Source organism: Schistocerca gregaria, chromosome X, assembly GCF_023897955.1.
Source record: "Schistocerca gregaria isolate iqSchGreg1 chromosome X, iqSchGreg1.2, whole genome shotgun sequence".
Taxonomy (NCBI): domain Eukaryota; kingdom Metazoa; phylum Arthropoda; class Insecta; order Orthoptera; family Acrididae; genus Schistocerca; species Schistocerca gregaria.
The window spans coordinates 617,725,775-617,740,216 of NC_064931.1; the positions used below are offsets into that span (position 1 = coordinate 617,725,775).

Genomic DNA, 14,442 nt, shown 5'->3' on the forward strand with positions numbered 1-14,442 from the left:
ATAATTAAATAATAGAGCAAAGAAAGACTTCGATAAAAAGGTAACTTAGCAGAGAGACTAGGGACTAGAACTAGAATGGAAGGTCAGGTGGTGTCAGTTTCCGATCTGCAAACCTGTACTTAAAAATGTATAGAGATAATTGCGTAAGGCACTTGCGCTCTCTCTTTGGTTTGACAGCAAGCGCACAATCTCTGTATTTGGTGGACATGGGCATGTGTTTATTATCTTTGACATTTAGTCTAGAGTGTTTTTGTTTATGTATGTCGCAATGACTGAAGTTTAAGACTTTGCCGAACATTTGCCGCTTTACACTTGTACGTATGTGGTAGTGTTTAGCATGTAGGAGAGAAATAATCAAGAAAATATTCATAGGTACTGTACTTTTACTGTTTCAATGATAAATTGAGTGTGTTCGCTTTGAATGAGTCTTTGTCCTTTTTTGTTACTGTTTTCCAGTTCTGCATAAACCTGTGGCGCAACAGGTATTATTTTTATCCAAGAGTGAGAACAGCGATTCACACCTAAAAATCATTTTCATATAAATACGATTGTCTCGCATATAAAATGTACCGTCGAATGCCGTTAATGCCGTGTGCCTTGTTGCGCCCGTAAAAGAATGCACAGTCTTGCACACATTAATGTTTATATAAATTTGTTTCCATAATAATACCGATCATCATGGTATTATAAAAGCTTCGTACACGAGCAGATATACATGTAGAAATATTTAATACTATTTTCCTTTTTTTTTAAAAAAAAAAAGTGTGAACCTTCTCACTCTTTCACGTGAAAAATATTTTTATGAGACGTGATGTATAGGATCCAGAGAGCTAAACACAATGTGCGCACTATATTTTATTGGTCTTCAGATTGGATCGACACATTCAATGAATTTTTTTATTAAATTAATGATTACTTATAATGTAGAGTGAGATGTATTATCGTGATCTGTACATCGCCGGACACCTAGATAACTAACTGTGAGAGGCCAGTTGTATTCATTGATCGAAAATCATTTGGTAAACCTATGGGGTAACATTAGATACAACTAAAACTTACTCATTATAATATAGGCCTAGAGCAAAATCTATAAAAAAAATATTTTCGAAAATATCTTACCAAAATATAAAAGGTTGTACTTTGATGCAACCTTTGGATTCAAAAGTATACAGTTCACTTCCTTAACTGTACAATCATAGAATACCTTAAATGAACAACTATATATAGGATAAAGGATTCACAGTTAACTCTAGATGTACTTGTGTATGGGAAAACGGTCATGCAATACTCAGCAGTGGGTAAGACAAGATCTATGCCATAGACTTATATGTGATGTTGAAGACAGTATCATCACTGCAGCTTTCAGAATATGATATACATCTGGCTTTTTGTTGAGTGGTGTTTGGATGTGTGTGGTTCCAGACAGACTGAAGCCTCCACCTCTTCCTCCCCCATCATCCAGCCATAACTCAAAGGAGATCTCTCCATGATTTCAGACATCACTTAGCTGTTTTTACTGTGTTCCATGCATCCACTTGATATCATTGAGCCCTCTCCTGGATTCCTCCAGTGCAGCTTTTGTGTTGCCAAGGTCTTCAGTGAACCAAGTTATTGGTCTGTATGTTTGCGTTTTGCCTTGCCATGTGAGTAGTCTATTTCCATTCTAACTGGTAACTCTCTCAGGGATGTTTTTTTTATCCAAATTATTCTTCTGATGATCTCGTTCATAATCTGGTTCCTGGGGCAGATGCCCAGTACCTGTCTCTCCATTGACCTTTGCACACACTATAAATTTTTAGCACTCCTTTTACAGAGCAGATGTCTCTACATCATAAGTTATTACTGGTAGGACACAGGTATTCTACACTTTAGTGCTTAGGTTCAGTGGAGTGTCCATTTTGGTCTGGATGGAGTGAAGCTTTATGAATGTTGCCAATTTAGATATATTATTTGTGGAATTTCTGGATTTTTGTTGGCATTCCATAGCTAAAGTTTATGATGAAGGCAGATTTCTTCAGGAAGACTTCAATAGCTTCATGGTCAATTTTAACTGGTTGGATGCCCAGATAAGGTTCTTTTGTTGTCCCTATACCCATCTCCAAACCAGCTGCTGCAGAGGCAACTTCCAGTTGTTGAGTCACAGTTGTTCATTCTGTTAAGTCTTCACTTATGACCATGATGTCAATAGCAAATTAGAAATGATTCCGTGACTGACCATCGATTTTGATCCCTCTACAGGCCCAGTCAAAATTTTTGAATACTTAGATCTTCCTTGGCTAGAGTAAGCAGTTTAGTTGGTATTTTACCCCCATAGGCAAACACCTTTAGCTACCGGGATTTTGCCAGTTAAAAAAATATCACCATCCACTACTACCATGGACATTGTGTGTTCACAAATATGTTTTAAGAGATTTACACTGCCATTTCTGAGGGCTTTCATTACTGCCCACGTCTCCACTGAATCAAATGCCTTATAATAGTAAACTAATGCAAGATATGTGTTGTTGCAGTAGAAATAGAGATCCAGTTGTTGTCCTTATGAGTTGATTGGCTACAAACTTCATCAGTTGCTTATAAAGATGTGCGAAAAGACTCATGGGATGGTAAATCTCAAGATTTTCTCTCTCTCCCTTCTTTAATGGTATTATTACTTCAATAGCACAATTCCGCATGTTTGGTATTTTCCGACAAAGTCAGTACGCTTATTTGTGAATATTTTTACATCTTCTAGCAGATCTTAATCTCCTGGTTTCAGCATTTCACTTGTTATTGTATCTTCTTCTGGAACATTCTTGTTTTTAATTTGGGTTTGGGTAACAGGTGCTATACTTGTACAGATTGGCTACAAACTTCGTCAGTTGGGCTATAAAGATGTGGGAAGAGACTCATGGGATAGTAAATCTCAAGATTTTCTCTCTCCTCCTTCTTCAACAGTATTGTTACTTTAATAGCATTTTTCCACATGAAGATTTTTTGGAAGATCCTGTTTTTTTCTTTTTTATGTGCTCCATAATGTTGCTGGCATGAGTAAAAACAGTCAAGGATGGATTTTATTTGTGATTTATAGTTATCAGTGATATATGAACAACTACTTCTAATGGAAATGCTGGGACTGCTGAAAGTTGCTATTCCACGAGTGTGCTTTGACCTGTTTCCTCATCAAGGTGGTGAACACCTATACTTCAAGCATATACAATATGGTGACCGTGACACCACTCATTACACTCACAAACAAATGTAAATAACATGTTGCTGTTGTTGTTGTCGTTGTTGTTGTCTTCAGTCCTGAGACTGATTTGATGCAGCTCTCCATGCTACTCTATCCTGTGCAAGCTTCTTCATCTCCCAGTACCTGCTGTAGCCTACATCCTTCTAAATCAGCTTAGTGTGTTCATCTTTTGGTCTCCCTCTACGATTTTTACCCTCCAATACTAAATTGGTGATCCCTTGATGCCTCAGAACATGTCCTACCAACCGATCCCTTCTTCTAGTCAAGTTGTGCCACAAACTCCTCTTCTCCCCAATTCTATTCAATACGCCCTCATTAGTTATGTGATCTACCATCTAATCTTCAGCATTCTTCTGTAGCACCACATTTCGAAAGCTTCTATTCTCTTCTTGTCTAAACTATTTATCGTCCATGTTTCACTTCCATATATGGCTACACTCCATACAAATACTTTCAGGAACGACTTCCTGACACTTAAATCTATACTCAATGTTAACAAATTTCTATTCTTCAGAAACGCTTTCCTTGCCATTGCCAATCTACATTTTATATCATCTCTACTTTGATCATCATCAGTTATTTCACTCACCAAATAGCATAATTCCTTTACTACTTTAAGTGTCTCATTTCCTAATCTAATTCCCTCCACATCACCCGACTTAATTCGACTACATTCCATTGGCCTCATTTTGCTTTTGTTGATGTTCATCTTATATCCTCCCTTCAAGACACTATCCATTCTGTTCAACTGCTCTTCCAAGTCCTTTGCTGTCTGACAGAATTACAATGTCATCGGCGAACCTTAAATTTTTATTCCTTCTCCATGGATTTTAATACCTACTCCGAATTTTTCTTTTGTTTCCTTCACTGCTCGCACAATATACAGATTGAATAACAACAGGGAGAGACTACAACCCTGTCTCACTCCCTTCCCAACCACTGCTTCCCTTTCATGTCCCTCGACTCTTATAACTGCCATCTGGTGTCTGTACTAATTGTAAATAGCCTTTCGCTTCCCGTATTTTACCCCTGCAACCTTCAGAATTTGAAAGAGAGTATTCCAGTCAACATAGTCAAAAACTTTCTCTAAGTCTACAAATGCTAGAAATGTATGTTTGTCTTTCCTTAATCTAGCTTCTAAGCTAAGCCGTAGGGTCAGTATTGCCTCACATGCTCCAATATTTCTACGGGATCCAAACTGATCTTCCCCGAGGTCGGCTTCTACCAGTTTTTCCATTCGTCTGTAAAGAATTCGGGTTAGTAGTTTGCAGCTGTGACTTGACAAACTGATTGTTCGGTAATTTACACATCTGTCAACACCTGCTTTTTTTGGGATTGGAATTATTATATTATTCTTGAAGTGTGAGGTTATTTCGCCTGTCTCATACACGGTAGAATTTTGTCAGGACTGGCTCTCCCAAGGATATGAGTAGTTATAATGGAATGTTGTCTACTCCCGGGGCCTTGTTTCGACACAGGTCTTTCAGTGCTCTGTCGAACTCTTCGTGCATTATCATATCTCCCATTTCCTCTTCATCTACATCCTCTTCCAATTCCATAATATTGTCCTCAAGAACATCGCACCTGTATAGTCCCTCTATATATTCCTTCCACCTTTATGCTTTCCCTTCTTTCCTTACAACTGGGTTTCCATCTGAGCTCTTGATATTCATGAAAATTGTTCTCTTTTCTCTAAAGGTCTCTTTAATTTTCCTGTAGGAAGTATCTATCTTACCCCTCATGAGATAAGCCTCTATATCTTTACATTTGTCCTCTAGCCATCCCTGCTTAGCCATTTTGCACTTCCTGTCGATCTCATTTTTGAGACGTTTGTATTCCTTTTTGCCTGCTTCATCTACTGCATTTTTGTATTTTCTCCTTTCATCAATTAAATTCAGTATCACTTCTGTTACCCAAGTATTTCTACTAGCCCTCGTCTTTTTACCTAATTGATCCTCTGCTGCCTTCACTACTTCATCCCTCAAAGCTACCCATTCTTCTTCTACTGTATTTCTTTCCCCCATTCCTGTCAATTGTTCCCTTATGCTCTCCCTGAAACTCTGTACAACCTCTGGTTCTTTCAGTTTATCCAGGTCCCATCTCCTTAAATTCCCACCTTTTTGCAGTTTCTTCAGTTTTAATCTACAGGTCATAACCAACAGATTGTGGTCAGAGTCCACATCTGCCCCTGGAAATGTCTTACAATTTAAAACCTGCTTCCTAAATCTCTGTCTTATCATTATATAATCTATCTGAAACCTTCTAGTATCTCCAGGGTTCTTTCAGGTATACAACCTTCTTTCATGATTCTTGAACCAAGTGGTAGCTATGTTTAAGTTGTGTTCTGTGCAAAATTCTACCAGGCGGCGTCCTCTTTCATTTCTTAGCCCCAGTCCATATTCACCTACTATGTTTCCTTCTCTTCCTTTTCCTACTGTTGAATTCCAGTCACCCATGGCTATTAAATTTTCGTCTCCTTTCACTACCTGAATAATTTCTTTTATCTCATCATACATTTTGTCAGTTTCTTCATCTCTCTCTCTCTCACTCTCTCTCTCTCTCTCTCTCTCTCTCTCTCTCTCTCTCTCTCTAACACACACACACACACACACACACACACACACACACACACACACACACACACACACAACACCACAACCACTACCTACAGCTGCTTAGGCACCACTGCAAGTCTGCAACTGTTGTGTTCAGTGCACCATTTGCGGACTTGCAGTTTGGCCAGAGTGGCTGGAGATAGCAGTTACATGTACCCACTTGTGTGCATGTTGTGTGTGTTTTCCTTTCTTTTCCGAAGAAGGCTTTGGTTAAAAGCTTATTATGTAACAGCCTTTTCATTGTGCCTGTCTGCAACTGTGTTCCAATTCCAGCTTCATGATGAGTAACTACCTATCGTTTTCTCCCTACCCCCCTCTCCCCCACCCCCTGCTTCCCACTGCCCCCCCCCCCCTCTTCCCATCCCTACCCCCAATCTACTGTCCATCTTTGCCCCCATGAAGTAACATTAAAAAGTAATTGGGGAGGAGTTTGTGGCACAACTTGACACGAAGAAGGGACCGGTTGATAGGACATGTACTGAGGCATCAAGGGATCACAAATTTAGCATTGGAGGGCAGTGTGGAGGGTAAAAACCATAGAGGGAGACCTAGAGATGAATACACTAAGCAGATTCAGAAGGATGTAGGTTGAAGTAAGACCTGGGAGGTGATGAAGCTTGCACAGGATAGAGTAGCATGGAGAGTCGCATCAAACCAATCTCAGGACTGAAAACCACAACAACAGTAACATTAATATGAAGGAGATGGAAAAGCATCAGAGCCTGATGAGGCTTTAATATATGGTTCTCATTTAGAAATAAATTCTGCAGACTAAGAATTTTTAGACCATCATATCAATATAAACTACTCAAAATAGGTATTACATTTCTTCAACTGTATGTGAGTTTATATTAAAGAAAAGTGAGGAATGAGAGAATAACCATTGTGAAGGGGAAAAAAAAACTGTAAAATGAAAGCAAAACAATAATAAAAATAAATGCTGTCTGTTTGAAAGTGCAAAACAAAATATGCCATTGAGTAACATTCAGTACCATGTACCTCCACTGTATGCACTGTAGCAAACTTGGGTCCTCCTTGGTTTGCTGTCCACAATGTGGTTGAGACATTAAAGCCTGTTCCACTGTTGGACAATGGCTGTCCTGAGCTGAACTATGAGTTCATGTCAGCAGATACTGCAAGTGATGTGTCCCATTAACTACTGCCTCTTAACAAAAGGTGTTCATGAGGTAGGTGCAGAATGGTTGTGCATCATTTTCTTTGATTGAGAAATTAATTGCCGAAATGTTTACTATAGGGCTTTACTCTACAGCCCTCAAATTATTCTCAGTACTCACCAACTGTGACATTGTCGCATATATAAACAGTGATCCAATAATGTCAAATGTTTTTTATTCCAGTCTTTGATCACAATATGATGATGACCGGTTTCAGTCAGTAATGACCATCCTCAGATCTACTGTATAAAAATATGGACAAAGCGATTTTGTGCCCAAAGCCTACTTTGCCTTGTTTGATAATGTACTACGATAACCAAATAATGCCTTGCGTATTTATACCTAGCCTTCCTTGATGATTAATTTTGAGAAGAGTAGGCATTCGCCTTACTTCCATATATTCATTGCCCTAATCCTGTAACTAATTATGTCCTACCTATTCGTGGATTGTATGGCCAGACTAGATAATTTTATTTATTGACTGTTAATATGTTGTTTAAACATTTTCTGTGGGAGACATATCACAATGAATGTAAAGCCCTCTAGTAGTTAAGTTCTTACATAACATGCTGGCGGCTGACCCAACAGAGGGCGCTGATCATAGATCTTTCTTTTCTTCAGCTGTCACATAGACATTTTACCTTTCACAGGTAATTTATAGGTTGCTACAGGCAATGTATACGTATATTAATTTTTGACTGTAAATTCACCATAAAAGTGTCAGACCTATTATCTTTATATATTTCCTTTTAATAATTTTAAATGGGTAACTGTATTGGTTTTTTACTGTATCACAATTGGTTTCTACGTAATGCTGTATTGTACTGAAAGACACACTGCTCACTAGGTGTATATATTTTTATATTGTAGATCTAAGGATGGTCATTACTGACTGAAACTGGTCATCATCAAAAGAATTGATATTGTGATCAAAGACTGGAATAAAAAACATTCTCAGTACTGATGTGAGGCAGCCAACATCTGTATGTGATACTGGCAAAAAATGTGACTGACCCATTTCCCTGCTGAGCTCAAACTGGGTCGCTGATACATGCATTAATATTTTGCCACCTCCACACTCTTCAGTGACCATCATCTGGTGTCTGACAAATCCTGCAACCATCAGTGAAGTGAACCCACTGCCATTGGTTTAGGTTCCATTCCAGAGGTTCCCTTGCCTACTTTCTTGATGTAGCACAGTGCTGGGAGGTTTCCACTGTTATTCATAATGCTTAGAGGTTAAATTGCACATGTGGACACATTTTATATTGTGTTGGTTGGTACAGTCCTTCGTTTGCCTCCAAAAATACTATGTGCAGTTCTGTTGTATCCTTCCCAGGGTATCTATAAGTCTTAATTTGTAGGTAACAGTGACCAGCTGCTGTTGATGACTGTAGGGTACCACAGTAACGCAGATTTTCAATGTTTTGTCTCTCATTATGGTGGCTGAACATTCAAATGATATTACTGCAGTGTAAATCAATTCTTCAGATTTAATACTATACACAAACCAAAATATCCTGTGCATGTTTTACAGACACTGGTCTCTACTGAAGTTAGAATGCAGGTTTACTTTTACCTCCATTAAACAGCTGGCTGTACCTAGTTACTTCATGTGGTCAAGGGAGTATTGAGAAAGGGGAATCTGATTGTAAAAAAGAAAAAAAAACATACTGTTTATGTGGGTGATGCAAATTTTGTCACTTGGGACAGTCATAGGAACCACTTCTTCATGATGGAATCAACAAACCAGATGTGTATGTTCAGTGATTCTTATACCTGTATCTCCAAAAACATGGAAAATGTTACAACCAGAATTAAGATCTTTGGGGGGTTCTCAAGAGAAAGGAAAGGGCAAGTTCAGAGGAACTTTCAGTCAAACCAGAGGTGTCAGCAGAATGAAAAAATGAACAAATAAACATCAACAGAAAGAAGAAATCACAAGTAATTGAGGAGATCCATATCTGGTGTTATACATAACTTCCTCCATACACCTCGACTTATCAAAAGTGATAATGACGCACTTGGAGGTGGAAGAAAAACTCACAACAAGTCTTGAGGCATTATCTAACTACTACGATAGCAACTACCTGAAGCCAAACCCCTCCAAAACACAAGTGTGTGCATTTCACTTACGGAACAGAGAGGCATGGAGGAAACTGAGAATAACGTGGAGAGGCCAACAGCTGGCCCACTGTGACACCCCAGAGTACCTCGGAATGAAGTTGGACCGGTCCCTCACCTTCAAGGACCACTATACAGATACAAAAATGAAAGTCAGTGCTAGGAACATTATCGGGTGGAGAAATGTAGGGTCCCCCTGAATAGGTCAGGCGTGCACTACACGCCGGAAGCGGCTACGAGGGTAGCGGAGTACGTGTGGAGTGCACATGGGGTTTTTTTAGGTTAGAGAATTCCCTCCCTAGGCCCGACAAGACGCCTCCTGAGACGCGGCAAGGCAGGAGTAGGCAAAATGCAACAAGGAATAACAATATTAATGTGCTAATAGTAAACTGCAGGAGCGTCTATAGAAAGGTCCCAGAACTGCTCTCATTAATAAACGGTCACAACGCCCATATAGTACTAGGAACAGAAAGTTGGCTGAAACCAGACGTAAACAGTAATGAAATCCTAAACTCTGATTGGAATGTATACCGCAGAGATAGGCTGGAGAGTGAAGGGGGAGGTGTGTTTATAGCGATAAGAAGTGCAATAGTATCGAAGGAAATTGACGGAGATTCGAATTGTGAAATGATTTGGGTGAAGGTCAGGGTTAAAGCAGGCTCAGACATGGTAATTGGATGTCTCTATAGGCCCCCGGGCTCAGCAGCTGTTGTGGCTGAGCACCTGAAGAATAATTTGGAAAATATTTCGAGTAGATTTCCCCACCATATTATAGTTCTGGGTGGAGATTTTAATTTGCCGGATACAGACTGGGAGACTCAAACGTTCATAACGGGTGGCAGGGACAAAGAATCCAGTGAAATATTTTTAAGTGCTTTATCTGAAAACTACCTTGAGCAGTTAAACAGAGAACCGACTCGTGGTGATAACATATTAGACCTTCTGGTGACAACCAGCCCCCAACTATTTGAATCAGTTAATACAGAACAGGGAATCAGCGATCATAAAGTGGTTACTGCATCGATGATTTCAGCCGTAAATAGAAATATTAAAAAAGGTAGGAAGATTTTTCTGTTTAGCAAAAGTGACAAAAAGCAGATTACAGAGTACCTGACGGTTCAACACAAAAGTTTTGTCTCAAGTGCAGATAGTGTTGAGGATCAGTGGACAAAGTTCAAAACCATGGTACAATATGCGTTAGATGAGTATGTGCCAAGCAAGATCGTAAGAGATGGGAAAGAGCCACCGTGGTACAACAACCGAGTTAGAAAACTGCTGCGGAAGCAAAGGGAACTTCACAGCAAACATAAACATAGCCAAAGCCTTGCAGACAAACAAAAATTACGCGAAGCGAAATGTAGTGTGAGGAGGGCTATGCGAGAGGCTTTCAATGAATTTGAAAGTAAAGTTCTATGTACTGACTTGGCAGAAAATCCTAAGAAATTTTGGTCTTATGTCAAAGCGGTAGGTGGATCAAAACAAAATGTCCAGATACTCTGTGACCAAAATGGTACTGAAACAGAGGATGACAGACTAAAGGCCGAAATACTAAATGTCTTTTTCCAAAGCTGTTTCACAGAGGAAGACTGCACTGTAGTTCCTTCTCTAGATTGTCGCACAGTTGACAAAATGGTAGATATCGAAGTAGACGACAGAGGGATAGAGAAACAATTAAAATCGCTCAAAAGAGGAAAGGCCGCTGGTCCTGATGAGATACCAGTTCGATTTTACACAGAGTACGCGAAGGAACTTGCCCCCCTTCTTGCAGCGGTGTACCGTAGGTCTCTAGAAGAGCGAAGCGTTCCAAAGGATTGGAAAAGGGCACAGGTCATCCCCGTTTTCAAGAAGGGACGTCGAACAGATGTGCAGAACTATAGACCTATATCTCTAACGTCGATCAGTTGTAGAATTTTGGAACACATATTATGTTCGAGAATAATGTCTTTTCTGGAGACTAGAAATCTACTCTGTTGGAATCAGCATGGGTTTCGAAAAAGACGGTCGTGTGAAACCCAGCTCGCGCTATTAGTCCACGAGACTCAGAGGGCCTTAGACACGGGTTCACAGGTAGATGTTGTGTTTCTTGACTTCCGCAAGGCGTTTGACACAGTTCCCCACAGTCGTTTAATGAACAAAGTAAGAGCATATGGACTATCAGATCAATTGTGTAATTGGATTGAGGAGTTCCTAGATAACAGAATGCAGCATGTCATTCTCAATGGAGAGAAGTCTTCCGAAGTAAGAGTGATTTCAGGTGTGCCGCAGGGGAGTGTCATAGGACCGTTGCTATTCACAATATACATAAATGACCTGGTGGATGACATTGGAAGTTCACTGAGGCTTTTTGCAGATGATGCTGTGGTGTATCAAGAGGTTGCAACAATGGAAAATTGTACTGAAATGCAGGAGGACCTGCAGCGAATTGACGCATGGTGCACGGAATGGCAATTGAATCTCAATGTAGACAAGTGTAATATGATGCGAATACATAGAAAGATAGGTCCCTTATCATTTAGCTACAAAATAGCAGGTCAGCAACTGGAAGCAGTTAATTCCATAAATTATCTGGGAGTACGCATTAGGAGTGATTTAAAATGGAATGATCATATAAAGTTGATTGTCGGTAAAGCAGATGCCAGACTGAGATTCATTGGAAGAATCCTAAGGAAATGTAATCCGACAACAAAGGAAGTAGGTTACAGTACGTTTGTGCACCCAATGCTTGAATACTGCTCAGCAGTGTGGGATCCGCACCAGGTAGGGTTGATAGAAGAGATAGAGAAGATCCAACGGAGAGCAGTGCGCTTCGTTACAGGATCATTTAGTAATTGCGAAAGCGTTACGGAGATGATAGATAAACTCCAGTGGAAGACTCTGCAGGAGAGACGCTCAGTAGCTCGGTACGGGCTTTTGTTAAAGTTTCCAGAACATACCTTCACCGAAGAGTCAAGCAGTATATTGCTCCCTCCTACGTATATCTCGCGAAGAGACCATGAGGATAAAATCAGAGAGATTAGAGCCCACACAGAAGCATACCGACAGTCCTTCTTTCCACGTACAATACGAGACTGGAATAGAAGGGAGAACCGATAGAGGTACTCAGGGTACCCTCCGCCACACACTGTCAGGTGGCTTGCGGAGTATGGATGTAGATTAGGAGACTGACTGGCAACAACTGGGGAGCACACCCACAGGTCCTCCGCACATCTGCCCTCGCTTTGTGCTTCTCCACTGCTGAATATGCAGCACCTGTATGGCAGAACTCCAGCCATGCAAAACAGGTAAATATTGCCCTAAATGAAACAGGACGAATTGTAACCGGCTGCTTGCGGGCAACCCCTGTTGACAAAATCTACCACCTCATGGGCGTAGCACCGCCAGACATCCGAAGGAGAACAGTAGCTAAAGTGGAAAGAAAGAAGCAGGAGACAGATCAGAGACACCCCCTGTTTGGATGCGAACATCAAATGCCAAGACTCAAGTCGAGTTTTCTCCAGACAACGCGACCAATCCAAACATCACCTGCAGACCATAGGATACAACTCTGGTGTAGCTCATCATCAGAGATGTATTGGGACAACCCCAAGGAAGAACTTGCTATAGGTCATTATCTCCCATACACAACATGGAAGGTACTCAATAGACTTAGAACTGGCGTATCTTGATGTAAGGAGAACATGAAGAAATGGGGATACATCTCAGGGGACGAACTATGTGAATGTGGTGAACCTCAAGACCATCAGCACCTACTCAACTGCAGGAAACTGTCGGAACCTGTGTCCATGGACGATCTGATTATCGCCAATGATAAGGCAGTCTGTGCAGCGGAATACTGGGCAGCACATGGAATATAAAGACGCACATATTCTCTGTAATACTTGTAATATATATGCTGTGTATGATGTGCTATGTATGATATGCTATGTATGATATGCTATGTACTATAAGTTATATTTAATATGTTATGTTCTGGACATGTATAAATAAATAAAAACTTAACAACAGTGATCAAACTCTGAAAACTGGAGTGCTCTGGATAACCTACTCACTGATTTCACAATGGACTCCACTACGCTCGCAAACTGGGCTACTTTCACACCACACCAATGTGACCGGTTGGAGTCACATTTGTTTGCTTTGGCTGAGGTGTCATCCATTTGCTCTGTGCCTTATGCAGCTGGCTGCATTGTCTTCCAACTTTCCTGCTGCACATCACGTCTTTCCACATATGGAGTCAAAATGCACTGCTGTTATTACTCTACACGTTACCACGGCAACCCATTGGACCAGGGACTCATCCTAAGCTGCCACCTTTTTGGACAGTTTAACTAGGTCTCTGGTTTGGCAGTGTGGAGAACATATTTTCTGCATATGATGTCATCCAAAGGCTGCTAAAGTTGCACTTCTCCACCACCTCACCCACACTCTGGAAGAACTGTTACACCACATAATTTCCAATGAAGATTTAAAGCACATGATTCTGTCAAAGCTATGGCATTGGTTGTGCACTAAAATAGATTTGCACTTCATGCCCAACCACATATTATGGACATTAGGGGTTGTCGAGCCTCCCCTGCCAGTTCAACTGGTTACGGCTGCCAGTGAGCAAAGGTTGCTCAACACAGACATCAAACTTGTGTAGAGATTATTTTCCATCATTCAACATACACAATGTATTAATAGTGCAGACAACACTGGCATTGAATGTGATTTGGAGCCGCAATGGGAGTACAACCAACCTCTTGCCTACCACTAGACAAGCCAATCTCTCCTAACCTGTAGCCTACTGTGACTCAAGCCGATCTCGCCAACATCTCACCTACCACAAGCCGAGCCAATCTCATCCTCCCTCCACCAACTCTGATGTCACCACGATTGGCCAGACTGATGACGTATGCACCATCACAACAAACACCACCCCACCCACCAACTGTGCCACACCTTCATAGAAGCACTTCTACTGGTACCATACACGATTTGGTGACACTGCTCGCAACTGTTGTCCACCATGCAACTACTGAAACTTGAGGCACGGTTCACAGAAGGTGCACTGAATTGTGGTGGATATCTATGCTGCTTAAACCCTTGGAATGATGATGTTGGCTCTCTCCTGCCTCACTCTAATAAAGGAAAAAAGACTCTTCATTCTTGATCGCATCAGTGGCCAATGGTTTCTGGTCGATTCTGGATTAGAAGCATTTACTTCGCTGCCCTCTTCTCCATCCCAGAAGCCTGCCTGTTCAGCCACCTAACTTTGCAGGGCAAATGACTCAATAATCTAACTCTATGGATCTCAGAC

General features: G+C 40.8%; 1 protein-coding gene across 6 annotated transcripts in view; it reads left to right on the forward strand.

The window, feature by feature from the left end:
* Nucleotides 1-223: 223 nt before the first annotated feature.
* LOC126297431 (uncharacterized) overlaps nucleotides 224-14,442 on the forward strand; it is a 99,382-nt gene continuing 85,163 nt past the window's right edge. For 2 of the 6 annotated variants that reach the window (XM_049988254.1, XM_049988255.1), the window contains exon 1: nucleotides 243-372. The gene's annotated coding sequence lies outside the window, so the exon portion shown is untranslated. Of the gene's footprint in view, nucleotides 373-14,442 lie in introns of all 6 variants that reach the window. The other 4 variants (XM_049988259.1, XM_049988256.1, XM_049988258.1 and 1 more) reach the window with 4 other exon arrangements.